Source organism: Rhinoraja longicauda, chromosome 14 (assembly GCF_053455715.1).
Source record: "Rhinoraja longicauda isolate Sanriku21f chromosome 14, sRhiLon1.1, whole genome shotgun sequence".
NCBI lineage: Eukaryota > Metazoa > Chordata > Chondrichthyes > Rajiformes > Arhynchobatidae > Rhinoraja > Rhinoraja longicauda.
In genome coordinates, this window is record NC_135966.1 from 43,081,941 (window position 1) to 43,096,438 (window position 14,498).

Sequence of the window (14,498 nt, forward strand, 5' to 3'; positions counted from 1 at the left end):
TCTGTAACAAATGTGTTTTTTATTTCTATTTGTACATATGCTTTTCAAAAAACAAAACCAAAAAAAAACAACAAAAAAAAAAGAAAAGTAAATTTGGTCAATGAAATCTGTCCCATCTGCATTTGCAACACTTCAATCACTAAGAATCAATCTTGATATAATCATTAAAACAGATGACAAGGATAGTGCTGTTGGAGTCTGGCAAATTACCTCTCTCACACACAGAGACCAGACGTGAGCTCTCAGCTCTCATAATTCCTTTTGCATCATAACTCCACCATCAAACATGGTCACCCAGACTGTTATAGAATCACACATGGAAACATGCCCTGCAGCCTAATTTGCTTATGCACCAAGATGCTCATCTGCACTAGTCCCAACTTCCTGTGTTTTGCCCATATCCATCTGAACCTTTCCTATCACAGACATTAATTGCTCAGCGGATCTTTCTTCCACAACTTTCAGGTTTATAGTGTCCATTATAAAGTCCTCATAGTTGAGTTTCAGTCAACTCACATCTGATATTTTTGAGGTATGTTCTATTCAGATTTTAGATCCAGATTTCAGATTGAAGCTAATCACTTACGATTATGATATAAAATTCGCACAAATGAAATGAGTACTTTGCCTCTGTATTTATCAAGGAGAAAGATGGACAGCAAGATCAGTGTGGAGTATACAATTATGCTAGGGCTAGGAAGGAGGTGCTGCTGAGGCTCTAGAAGAGCATTACGGTGGACAACTCCTCAGAGCCTTATGGGATCTCTCCCAGTTTATTGAGAGAGGCAAGCAAGGCGCTTGTGGGGGCCTTGACGAGGACCTTTTTTTTTCTCTAGGCACTGGTGAGGTTCCGGAGAAATGGAGAGTGGGCAATAGGACTGGAGAATGAATTGCAGATGCTGGTTTATACCAAGGATAGACACAAATTGCTGGAATAACTCAGTGGATCAGGCAGCATCTTGGGGGGAAATGAATAGGTGATGTTTTGGATCCAATAGGACTGGAGAATGAACTGCAGATGCTGGTTTATACCAAAATAAGGACACAAAATGCTGGAATAACCCAGTGGATCAGGCAGCATCTTGGGAGAAAATTGATAGGAGATGTTTTGGATCACCTATCAATTTTCTCCAGAGTTGCTGCCTGATCCGCTGAGTTACACCAGCATTGTGTGTCTATCTTTGACCTGTGAAGTAGTTGATCTGAAAATATTTTTTTTGGCTTGAAATAATTTAAGTAAATACATTAAATATTTCTCTAGACAAGATTTGTGGTTAAAAATTACAGATTTTAGTTGCTTTGGAGATAATGTTGCATAAAGTACTGGCAATTTTACTATTTGGTTGTGAAATTATTTCATGAGCAGATGTATCTAGGAAAACAAATACATAGTTCACTGAAAGTGACGTCACAGGTAGATTGAATGGCGAATAAGGCTTTCGGCATGTTCAACAGTCAGAAAATTGAATATACTTAGTGGAAAGTTATGTTACAGTTGCACAAGATGAGGCTGACCAAAAGGGATTTTCACTCTAAGCTGGAGGATGAGACGGATGTTCAGAAACTGTGGCAGGACTTGAATGCCATCACTTCCTACAAGGCGAAATCAGGAGGCAGCTCAAGCGACAGCGAAGCATCACTCCCTGACGAGCTCAATGCGTTCTACGCACGCTTTGATAGGGAGAACACTGATGTGCCTTCCTGAGCCCCCATAAAGTCAAAGTCACAGTCACAGAGGCCGACGTCAGAAGATCCTTCAGGAGGGTGAACCCTCAGAAAGTGTCTGGACCTGATGGTATACCTAGTCAAGTTCTCAAAACCTGTACAGACCTACAGGCTGGAGTTTTTGTGGACATTTTCAACCTGTCATTACTGAGGTCTGAGATTCCCACCTTCTTTAAGAGGGCATCAATAATACTAGTGCCCAAGAAGAGTAAGGTGATGTGCCTCAACAACTATTGACCGGTGGCACTAACGTCCTGGGTGATTAAGTGCTTTGAGAGGTTGTTATGGTGCATATCAACTCCTACCTATGGTGCATATTAACTTCTACCTCAACAAGTACCTCGACCCACTACAGTTTGCCTACTGCCACAACAGGTCAATGGAGGCGGTCTGTCTTTGTGTTTTTATGTTGTTTTTTTGTCTTGATTGTACTGTGAATGTGATGTCGTTTTTTTTGGGTTGTGTACTATGGGTGGGGGGGGGGGGGGGGGGTTGGCGGGAACTGTAAATGTAAAGTTGTCTCTCTGGGCCGTGTCTCCGTTCCCGCTGCGGCCTGCCATCAGCCATGCACCTGGAGCTGGCGGCCTCCACCTGGGACTTGCCTGTGGAGGCTCCGGCCGCGTGGACGTCAGAAGCTCGCAGTCCCTGCCCTGGGTCGGGGCCGACATCGGGAGCTCCAGTAGCAGCAGCGTCTTCGCCCGCACCGGATCGTGGGGCTTGGGTCGGCCCGCCGCGGACCTTTCACCGACGGCACGGCCAGTAATAGGCCGCGGGATTTTCTCTGCCCGGCGGGGGCATCAATGTCGGGAGCCCCGACCGCCCCGACGTGCAGCGGCAGCGTCTTCACCCGCCCCGGATCGCGGGGCTTGGGTCGGCCCGCTGAGGACCTTTCACCTTCCTGCGCGGCCTGGAACGTGGCAACTACAACAGCCTGACCGTGGGAGAAGACGGCAGGGAAGAGAAAAAGACATTCTGGCCTTGCATCACAGTGAGGAGGTGACTGGAGGAGACGCACTGTAATGAATGTTTCTCTTTGTTTGATTGTGTGTGTTATTGCTTATTTTTATTGTTGGACTGTGGGTAATCTTTCATTTCACTGCACATTTATGTGTATGTGACAAATAAACTTAACTTAACTTGACTTGACTTGAGGATGCAATCTCACTGGCTCTCCACTCTGCACTGGACCACTTGGACAATAAAAACATATACGTCAGGCTGTTGTTTATAGACTCCAGCTGAGCTTTCAATACCATTATCCCCTCCAAGCTGGTTGCCAAGTTCATGGGAACTAGGTCTTTGCGGGTCCCTCTCCAATTGGATCCTAGACTTCCTGATCACCAGACCACAGTCTGTTCTAATTGGTAGAAACACTTCTTCCTCAATAACAATCAGTACGGGAGCACCTCAAGGCTGTGTGCTCAGCCCTCTGCACTACTCGCTCTATATTCTCGACTGAATAGCCGGACTGAGTGTGAACTCCATCATCAAGTTCGCCGACGACACCACCGTTGTTGGACGAATTACAGATGGTGATGGGTCAGAGTACAGAAGTGAGATCGATCGATTGACCAAATGGTGCCAGCACAACAACCTGGCTCTCAATATCAGTCAGACAAATGAACTGATTGTGGACTTTGGAAGAGGAAGGATGAGGACCCACAATCCTGTTTATATGGTGCAGAGTCAAAAACTTCAAATTCCTGGGCGTGCATATTTCCGAAGATCTTTCCTGGACCCAGCACACTGCTGCAACACTACAACCTCAAATAAGCTCTGAACTACATAGACTATTATTGTTATTATTGCACTTATTGTTTGTTTTTCTCTGTACATATGTGTGGGTGTATATATGTACACATGATCTATATATATATATACATATATGTGTGTATTTGTGAGTATGTGTATATATACACACTGAACTTTTTCTCTCTCTCTCGTTTATTATATTGTTTAGTCTCAGTGTACTATGTTTACATATTCTGATGTGCTGCTGCAATTAAGAATTTCATTGTTCTATCTGGGACATTTGACAATAAAACACTTGACTTTATGTCAACACTCTTTTGTTGCCATTTCATCTCCAACCTTTGTTACTTCATCCAACTACGATTAAACCTATCTCACCTGTGTCCACGTCTTCTTTATTAGGTTTAGTGCTGCCACCCTACCCCCCTCCACTCCACTCCTATCAGGCTGAAGAAGGATCCCCACCCGATAATTCCCCTGCCCATTCCTTTCCCAGATGCTGCTTGAACAGCACCTGATGTTTTGTTCAAGATTCCAACATCTGCAGATTGTTGTGTCTTGCATTCAGACATTTAGACAGCCTGCAATATGAAATGACATCAAGCTGGAAAGAGTGCAGAGCAGATTTACAATGATGCTGCCAGAATGCAAGGGCCTGAAATGTAGAGGGGTTGGAAAGCTAGGACTTTGGCACATAGTGGGTGATCTTATTGAGGTGTATGAAATCATGAGGGGGTTAACGGAAACGCACCAAGCATTTTCCCAGGGTAGTGGAATCAAGAACTAAAGAGCATGGGTTTAAGAGCAGAGGAGAATGTTGGGGGAGTCCAGAACCAGGGGCCACAGTTTAAGAATAAGGGGTAGGCCATTTAGAACGGAGATGAGGAAAAACCTTTTCAGTCAGAGAGTTGTGAATCTGTGGAATTCTCTGCCTCAGAAGGCAGTGGAGGCCAATTCTCTGAATGCATTCAAGAGAGAGCTAGATAGAGTTCTTAAGGATAGCGGAGTCAGGGGGAACGGGGAGAAGGCAGGAACGGGGTACTGATTGAGAATGATCAGCCATGATCATATTGAATGGCGGTGCTGGCTCGAAGGGCCGAATGGCCTACTCCTGCACCTATTGTCTATTGAGAAAGATTCAAAAGGAAAGGTGCCACAGCAGTAGAGTTGCTGCCTTACAGCACTTGCAGTGCCGGAGACCTGCGTTAGATCCTGACGACGGGTGCTGTCTGTAAAGAGTTTGTATCTTCTCCCCGTGATTGTGTGGGTTTTCTCCGAGACCTTCGGTTTCCTCCCACATACCAAAGATGTATAGGTTTGTAGGTTAATTGGCTTGGTATAAGTGTAAATTGTCCCTGCGGACTCGGTGGGCCGAAGGGTCTGTTTCGGTGCTGTATCTCTAAACAAAACTAAACCTGGAGGGGTAATTTTTCTACACACAATAGATGGTAGGGTAGTAGGTTTATATGAAACAGACTGTCAGAGGAAGTAATTGAGACAGGTGCAATTACAACATGTTGACGACATTTGGAAAAGTACATGGATAGGAAAACTTTTGCAGGGATATGGGCCAAACAAGAGCAAATGTGACTAACTTAGAAAGGGCACCTTGGTCAGCATGTCTATGTAGAATTAGTTATCATATCATATCATATATATGATACCGGAAGTGGTGGCGCCTAACGGCAGCGGCTGACTAGCAGTCTGTTCGTCTTTTTTCCTTTTTTTTTTTGTTGTGTGTCGGTGTTGGGATGGTTTTTAAATATTTTTTTGGTTGTGTATGTGTGGGAGGGGGTGGTGGTGTGGGGGGGGGGGAACTTTTCTCTTCCTCACGGCGCGGGGTGCGGCTCGGCTGCGGGGCCTAACATCGCCCGGTGCGGCTTGGCCGCTGGACTTTACATCGCCCGGTGCGGCTTGGCCGCTGGACTTAACAGTGCCCGGTGCAGCTCGGCCGCGGGACTTTACATCGCTGGTGCGGCTCGACTGCGGGACTTAACATCGCCCGGTGCAGCTCGGCTGCGGGACTTAACATCGCCCGGTGCGGCTCGGCTGCGGGTCTTTTCATCGCTGGTGCGGCTCGACTGCGGGACTTAACATCGCCCGGTGCGGCTCGGCCACGGGACTTTACATCGCTGGTGCGGCTCGACCACGGGACTTTACATCGTCCGGTGCGGCTCGGCCACTGGACTTAGCTGCGCAAGGCTTGGTCGCGGGCCTTTCATCGCCCGGTTCGGCCGCGGGACGTTTCAGCGCCCGGTGCGGGGACTGTGCGGGTCGGTCGGGGACGAGCTGTCTGTCCGTGGGCGTGGGGAAGAGAGTGGAAGTTTTGTTGCCTCCATCACAGTGAGGCGGTGTTTGGAGTCACTGTGATGGACGTTTGTGTTGGGGTTATGTGTCTTGTGTTCTTTTTTTCTATGACTGCTATGTAGTTTCGTTCGGTACTTCGGTGCCGAACGACAAATAAAGCTCTGTTATACCTGTTATATACAGCTGGAAACAGGCCCTTTCGGCCCACCAAGTCCGTGCCGCCCAGCGATCCCCGTACATTTAACACTATCCTACACCCACTAGGGACAATTTTTTTATTTTTTTTACATTTACCCAGCCAATTAACCTACATACCTGTACGTCTTTGGAGTGTGGGAGGAAACCGAAGATCTCGGAGAAAACCCACGCAGGTCACGGGGAGAACGTACAAACTCCTTACAGTGCAGCACCCGTAGTCAGGATCGAACCTGAGTCTCCGGCGCTGCATTCGCTGTAAAGCAGCAACTCTACCGCTGCGCTACCGTGCATTTATATTGTAATCACAGGTATGTTCAATCTTGAGATATGGATATCATTGTTTGATGGATCAAATATTGTTCATTCTTAACTGGCATGAGTAGGCAAAAACACAGGCTAGTTCAGAGAACGTACATGAGATTAATAGATGAACAGAGAAAACAATTCAAGGATATGCTCAAAGCCCCTTGAAAAATAGTATTGTCATAATTGAAAAGGAACACAAGGGATGGGGCTAAAAATTTTGAGTTTGTGCATTGGGAACACACAAAAACACTATATCAATGACAGAAGTATTGCACCACCTTACAAACCACCCACTTTTGCAAGGCACCTTCTGCCTCATCTGCGACAGAATCTGCGTTTCCAAATATGATCTCATCAGTCATCTTGGAACCCACAAAACCAAATTCACCAGTAAATTCATTAAAAAAAAACTATGGTGAAATCTAATGTATTTTCCTTGCAATTACTTGTCAAGAAACAACACCACTGTATCAGGTACCACTTTGTACACCCTGTTTTCTGCCTGTTACGTCAACAGTCTTCTATCACCATCATCATTTGTATTGACACCGTTCTTCCCCAAAACTGTCACTGGAGGTGAGAATGAAGAGATTAGTTTACATTGTTACCCCATCTGATCACACGCTGCACTATGGTCACCACCCTTTCTTTATGCTGGCACTCACCTCTTCTCTTAATTTCACCTCCTACCCCGCTGTCCTTTGCTTTGCCCTGAAACTTCCATCCCTTCACTCCCCCCCGCGGCAGTTACAACTCACCTGCACCGTCCATACCAAGGAACGACTGGGCACTCAAAAGATGCCTCTGATCGTCCACCTTCCCCTTCCCAGTTCCCCTACCATAGCCCATCTACACGCTGGCCCGCCCCGGCCGTGAATCGCCATTTGGAGCGAGTCGCCGGGCGCACGAGGTCACTCACAGGTCGCCGAGACACCGCAAAGAAGGACGAAGCCGTCGTTGATGGAGTCCTTGTCGATGGAGGTGACATTCATGGCTCTCCCTCTCCCGGAGACCACGCCGGGTCACGTGCGCGGCCAACGGTTGCCGCCCGCGGCGCACGCGCGGCGCTGGAGATGCGCTGCCGCCAAATGGCCGGCGCCCGTCTCCCGCCCTCTCTCCGCCCACATCTCCCTCCACACTCGACGGCCGCTTGACTCGCTCCACTGCCGCAAGTCCAGAATTTAATCACCTGTAAAAAATGTTCATGTTTGAAGATTGTTCACCGATCTCTGTTCGGGAAAAGCTCCGGAGATCCAGGGAAAGCTGGATAAACTCCTCTATTAAATGGCCGAGTCGTCCCCCGTGGGAAATGGGCGCAAATCGACGGATCAGTGTGGCCGGCGCCGCTCCCTCAGACCATAATTTTTCCATCCCTGCAGAGCATTTGTTGGGTAAGCAAATCGGTAGCATTACATAGGGACTCACCAGGACACTTCTAGACAACTTCTGGGGGTAGAAGCTAACATGTATAGCACCAAACATTTGCAGTTTTGAGTTACAATTAAGCCTTTGATTACACACATTAAATCTGAGTTAAGTATCTCCCAAACAAAAGTTTCCTTCGATTTAAAAAAAATTAAAAATACATCAATTTCTCACAATATCACAGATCAAAATAAAGCAGAGGGCTGATTCAAATATGCTGTTTGCCTTCATAACAGATCCAATAAATAATTAAGAAGCCAAACAGCAGGTTGGCCTTTATTGAAAAGTGTTTGGAGTTTAAATATAGGAATATTTTGTTACAGCTGGGGAAGCAACACTTGAAATGCTGTGCACTCTTTTAATCCCCTTACCTAAAAAACAATATTGTAGCATTTGAGGCAGTCTGAAGGGAAAATAGGTGCAGGAGTAGGCCATTCGGCCCTTCGAGCCTGCACCGCCATTCAATATGATCATGGCTGATCATCCAACTCAGTATCCCGTACCTGCCTTCTCTCCATACCCCCTGATCCCTTTAGCCACAAGGGCCACATCTAACTCCCTCTTAAATATAACCAATGAACTGGCCTCAACTACCTTCTGTGGCAGAGAATTCCACAGATTCACCACTCTCTGTGTGAAAAAAAACGTTCTCATCTCGGTCCTAAAAGACTTCCCCCTTATCCTTAAACTGTGACCCCTTGTTCTGGACTTCCCCAACATCGGGAACAATCTTCCTGCATCTAGCCTGTCAAACTAATTCCTGGGATGAGAGGATTGTTCTGTCAAGAGAGGCAAGACAGTATTCCTTAGAGTTTAGAAGAATGAAGAGTGACCTTATTCAAACATGTAAGATCCTAAAAGGGCTTGACAGAGTAGATGCTGAGATGTTTCCACAAAACATCTCAACCAACTAGTGAAAGTATTCATGGAGTATAAGAAGATAACTGCAGATGCTGGTACAAATCGAAGGTATTTATTCACAAAATGCTGGAGTAACTCAGCAGGTCAGGCAGCATCTCTGGGTGACGTTTCGGGCCGAGACCCTTCTTTCAGTCTGAAGAAGGGTCTCGACCCGAAACGTCACCCAAAGTATTCATGGACATCTCTTAATCTCTCCCAACTCCACTCTGAGGTACCTGCTTCAAGAAGACCATTATCATCGCAATGCGGAAGAAAAAGCGAGATCTCATGCCTCACGACTACCGTCTGGTAGCCTTGAGATCCACCATCATGAAGTGCTTTGTGAGGCTAATTATGGGATACATTAAATCCAGTCAACCTGTAGATCAGTCACTATATTCCTGATCCATGTCGGGTATTCGTTTAGACTGTTCCTGGAGTATCTTATCCAGCGTATGAGTGCTATTGAGGTTCAGTCAGACTGGGAGTATTCTGATGGAATGTACAGGCCTTGTCTTTGGTCTACAGCCTCGTGGTTAATAAAGCACATTATGAAGTTAAACTACTTGTCGTGATTCACACAACTTCATACATGGTGTCAGAAGTTTTAATCCGGAACTTCATCGACTTGAGATTCATGAGTTTTTCACTCTCCTTCTCTGCAAGAGAGATTGAAAAGTTTGTTTGCCAAACGAACATGGCTGATGCATTCCAGAGGCTGGACCCGCTCGTCTTCAACAGCAACATCGGCGAGAGATGGCGCATCTTTAAGGAGGAATATGACATTTTCGCCGCAGCTGCACACTCCGACAAGCCACCATGCACTCAAGCGTATATTCTCATCAGGACAGGAGGCTATCGAACGTGCAAGATTGTTTGTGTATGCGGAGGAGACCGAGAAGAGGTTGTCATCCCCGCTGAATTGAAAGAGGATCCTCAATGTCTCGAGGAAATTTCGAGAGTTATAAAGCCCTCAAATTAACCTCACCATGGAACGGCACAAGTTCAACACCCGCAATCAGAAGGCTGGTGAGACTATTGAGGCATACGTTAACGTTTTAAAGTTACGAGCAAGGAGCTGCAGGTTTGGAGGGCTGTGTGATGAGCTTATCAAAGATAGACTGGTATGTGGTATTTGTGACGATAACCTAAGGAAGGTACTTCTGCGTGACTGTGACTTGACATTGGTTAAGGCTATTTCTACCTGTCAAATTCACGATATGACCGAAGCGCATAATGAAAAGCTAACTATTGTGCAGCAGTCTGCCACAAGTATTGATGCTGTTCAGACTGGGTTCCGGAGAGAACGTAAGCCTGAGATAACGCTGGGACACGATTTATTGCTGTCTGCAACAATTGCGGAGGCAACCATGTAGCTCAAAGGGAAAATAGTCCAGCTTTTGGCCGGCAGTGTTATGCCTGTAGAAAACACAATCACTTCATGAGTTGCTGCAAATTCACACAACAGACTTATTGCAGGGAGAAACCCAAACAGCTTGTTCACCAGTTGCAATCAGATCAAACCGACAGCAGTCGATGAGACGGTTGGTGTTGATGGGATCACACTGCAATTGGATTTGTTTGATGCACAAAGAGTAAGAAATGACCAAGCTATGGTCACCATGCAAGTTAATGGTGTTTCAGTAGAAATGAAGGTGGACACTGGTGCTAAGTGCAACGTGATGTCGAATAAGCCCTTTATGTGTCTGCAGGATGGTGAACAATTAAAATCGTGCAGTAAAGCCACCACCCTAATTGCGTATAATGGCACCTAAATCAAACCTGTTGCAGACCTCCCAACCCTTCCGAATTTGGCGGAAGGTTTCCGCTTTCGTATTTCATTTCCGCCATTCCGATTTCGCTTCACATTTTTCCGAGTAGGGTTGGGGGGGACATGGACCGTTATGATTTGCTGTCGAAGACCACTGGAGCATGTATGTTTTCAATGAAATTATGTATGTGCAATTTTAAATGAAACTCTTTCTTCATAACTCAGTCATGACCTTTGTTCTTTTATTCAATACCAAGAGATTTGGGATGTGTAAAGATAAAACAAAATAGAAAATTTAAAAGCAAAATTCTTTGTGTTGTAAAAAGGATTTCTGTTCAATAACCTTTCTATAACTAGCAGAATATACTCATGATAGGCCTGACATTGTACATGTAGTCCACGAACTACAGACTGTTGGAAATAATAGCCGTTTTTCACACATGAATGTAGCGCAACGCGTATGCGCTTTTGGAGTGTATACTTTTTTTTGCTGAAAAGTTGCATTACGTGCCATATTATGAATTTTGATGTAAAATTCTGAATTTTGGACATCAAAATTATGAATTTGTAAAATCAAATGTTGGGAGGTCTGCTGTTGGAATGGTGCAGTTGCAATGCCACCAAGAGGGACAGTTATACACACTTCCATTTTATGTTGTCCGGGAAGGTGCTGTGCCACTGCTAGGACTTCGTGCATGTCAGGAAATGGGGCTGGCCTTGTTCAGCAAGGATGTACACCAGTTAACCCCTGTTAAAGATGATACTCCACACCACGATGCAAATTTGAGACGGGTGCTTAACTGTGCCAGAGGTGCATTTGAAGCTTAATCCTCTCAAATGCAAGTTCTGGGTGAATCAGGTTAGCTATGTTGGGCACATCTTTACAAGCTAAGGCCTTAAAGCTGACCCCTCCAAAACATCGGCTATCACTGAGATGATGGTGCCGGCAGATGTCCCCGCTTTGCAAAGATTTCTGGGGATGGTCAACTACCTTGGTAAATTTGTTCCCAATTTCAGCCAACTATCGGCTCCCCTGCGACAGCTCACTCATGAAGATACTGCCAGGATGTGGCACGAGCAGCAACAACATGCCTTTAACGCACTGAAACGGCATATGTCTTGCCCACCTGTCCTGTCTTACTATGATGTTAATAAGGCAGTCACGCTCACCTGTGATGCCTCACAGTATGGCCTTGGTGCGGCATGTCTGCAGGAAGGGAAGGCCTGTTGCGTATGTTTCACGGACTATGACGGACACTGAGACTAGGTATGCTCAAATTGTGAAAGAGTTGTTGGTGGTGTCTTTTGCGTGTACCGAGTTCAGCGACCATGTCTATTGCAAGCTTGTGACCATAGAAACGGACCACCAGCCACTGGTCACCATTCTAAACAAGCCCATACATGCGGCTCCAGCAAGACTTCAGCGGATGATGCTGCGACTTCAGAAGTACAGCATCACCCTTGTTTACAAATGTAGAAAATTTATGTACCTGGCAGACACTCTGTCTCGGGCTCCCAGGAAATCTACAGCCCAGCATGCAGCCGAGAAGAACAGCTTCGATGTTATGGTGGTCAATCACATTTCTTCGCCTCACCTGGAGGAATTGAGGTTGCACACATCAGAGGACGCGACTTTATAGACACTCACTACCATCATCAAACATGGATGGCCCAGCAAACAACGCATGCTTCCACATGCTATTCATCCGTATTTTCCTTTCAGGGATGAATTAACCATTGAAGATGGAGTCGTAATGAAGGGCCACAAAGCGGTTATCCTGTCTCACTACAAAAAGAGTATGTCGGCATCATGCACAGGGGGCATCCTGGGGCAGAAGCCACAGTAAGAAGAGCAAGGGACATGGTCTACTGGCCTGCGATGATGGAATATGTCAATCAGGAGGAACAATCATGTGCTGTGTGCAACAGTATCAAACCACACCAACAGAGGGAACCACTTCAGCTGCATCCAGTTCCAGAATTTCCCTGGTCAATGGTGGCAACTGATATTTATGAGTGGCACAGTCAACAGTACCTGGTGCGAGTAGACTCATATTCCGGCTGGTATGAGATGGACCTGCTTCGCACCACTACTTCAACAGCGGTTATTACTAAACTAAAGAGACACTTTTCGGTCTATGGAGCACCACATACTCTCTTGTCAGACAATGCTGGGCAGTTTACAAGCCAGCGATTTAAAGACTTCGCTAAACAGTGGGACTTTACTCCCGTCACCAGCAGCCCGGAGTATCCCCAGTCGAATGGGTTGGCTGAACAGGCAGTCCGCAGTGCAAAACAAGTAATGGAAAAATCTTACAGGCCTTGCTAATATCATATCATATCATACACATACAGCCGGAAACGGGCCTTTTCGGCCCACCAAGTCCATGCCGCCCAGCGATCCCCGTACATTAACACTATCCTACACACACTAGGGACAATTTTTACATTTACCCAGTCAATTAACCTACATACCTGTACGTCTTTGGAGACCTAATCATCCTCTACGATATTCCACAACACTGGTGCCTTGCAAGGATGATTTCTTTACTTCCTATATGCCCACCACTGTGCAGCCAAGTACAAATCCAATTCACTCTACAAATTTGCAGACAACACCACTGTGGTACACATACATTGACGACACCAACGTAGAGATGGTTGAAAGCTTTAAGTTCCTAGGAGTAAATATCACCAGCAATTTGTCCTGGACTACCCACATTGGGGCAATGGCCAAGAAAGCACACTACTTCCTCTACTTCTATAGAAGGCTCGGGAAATTAGGTATGTCCCCTGCAACTCTCCCCAACGTCTACCGATGCGCCAAAGAACAAATTTTATCGGGATGCATCCCAGCTTCGTTTGGGAACAGCTCCATCCAAGACCACAAAAAACTACAAAGAATTGTGGATGCAGCCCATACCATTACACAGAACCAACCTCCCTTCAATTGACTCCATTTACATTTCACGCTACCTCAGGAAGGCCACCAGCATAATCAAGAACGAGTCTCACTCTGGCCCTCCTTCTTCTCCCCTCCCATCGGGTAAGAGGTACAGAAGTGTGAAAACACACACTTCCAGATTCAGACAGTTTCTTCCCAGCTGTTATCAACTGAACCATATACTAGAGAGTAGTCCTGAGCTACTATCTACCTCATTGGAGATCCTCAGACTATCTTTAATCGGACTTTACTGGATTTTATCTTGCACTCAACGTTATTCCCTTTATCATGTATCTGTACACTGTGGATGGCTTGATCAAAATAATGTATAGTCTTTCCACTGACTGGTTAGCATGCAACAAAAGCTTTTCAGTATACGTGACAATAAACTAAACTAAAACTAAAAGCTAATGAATGGGAAGAGTCATGAACAAGGGGTCATGGTGACACAATAATGGATTATTTAAAGCAGAGGTACATTTCTTCTTTCATGGGGTAATGAATATCTGCAATTTTCTGCTCCTGGGAATGGTGGAGGCAAGATCATAATGATATAATAATGACACTAGAAGTCCACGCGTTGTGTAAACACTCCGTTTAATCATTAACTGACACAGCTCCGTTGCTCACGTGCGCATCCCCGAGTTCAAATTCTCACTGCCAATTGCTTTGTTCTCCCACACACGATGGCCTGCCCCCCCCCCCCCCCCCCCGACTGTGTGATTGGTCGACTCAGGTCACGCCCAGTCCATATGAGAGTTCGAGTCCATGGCAGGACATTGGGACTGGAGAGAGCATGCCCATCTTCTCACGGAGATGCGTCAGCATGGTCATGGGCGGGTCCTGATGTCCACGTGTCGCCGGGATGAAGTCTCCCGGTAAGTGGGGCGCCGTACACCAGCTCAGCCGAGGTAGTTGCCTGGCCCTCCTTTGGGGCAGTGCGTATGCCCCGGCAGAACCCATGGTAATTCGTCCATCCAGTCCGGACCTGTGAGCCGTGAAAATGCTCCACGAGGCCGTTAGCTTGTGGGTGGTAGGCCAAAGTGTGGTTCAGCTTAGTGCCAAGCAGCCGGGCCATTGCTGACCACAAGTCGGAGGCGAACTGCGCACCTCGGTCAGAACCAAAACAGAACCCACCACCAGAATACTATACAAACAAATATATCAATT

The 14,498-nt window shown here is 46.3% G+C and overlaps 1 protein-coding gene across 12 annotated transcripts in view; it reads right to left on the reverse strand.

Moving 5' to 3' along the window:
- LOC144599945 (uncharacterized) overlaps nucleotides 1-7,341 on the reverse strand; it is a 93,768-nt gene extending 86,427 nt beyond the window's left edge. For all 12 annotated transcript variants that reach the window (XR_013548061.1, XR_013548058.1, XR_013548060.1 and 9 more), the window contains exon 1: nucleotides 7,208-7,341. The gene's annotated coding sequence lies outside the window, so the exon portion shown is untranslated. The remainder of the gene's footprint in view (nucleotides 1-7,207) is intronic.
- Between the last annotated feature and the right edge of the window lie 7,157 nt (nucleotides 7,342-14,498).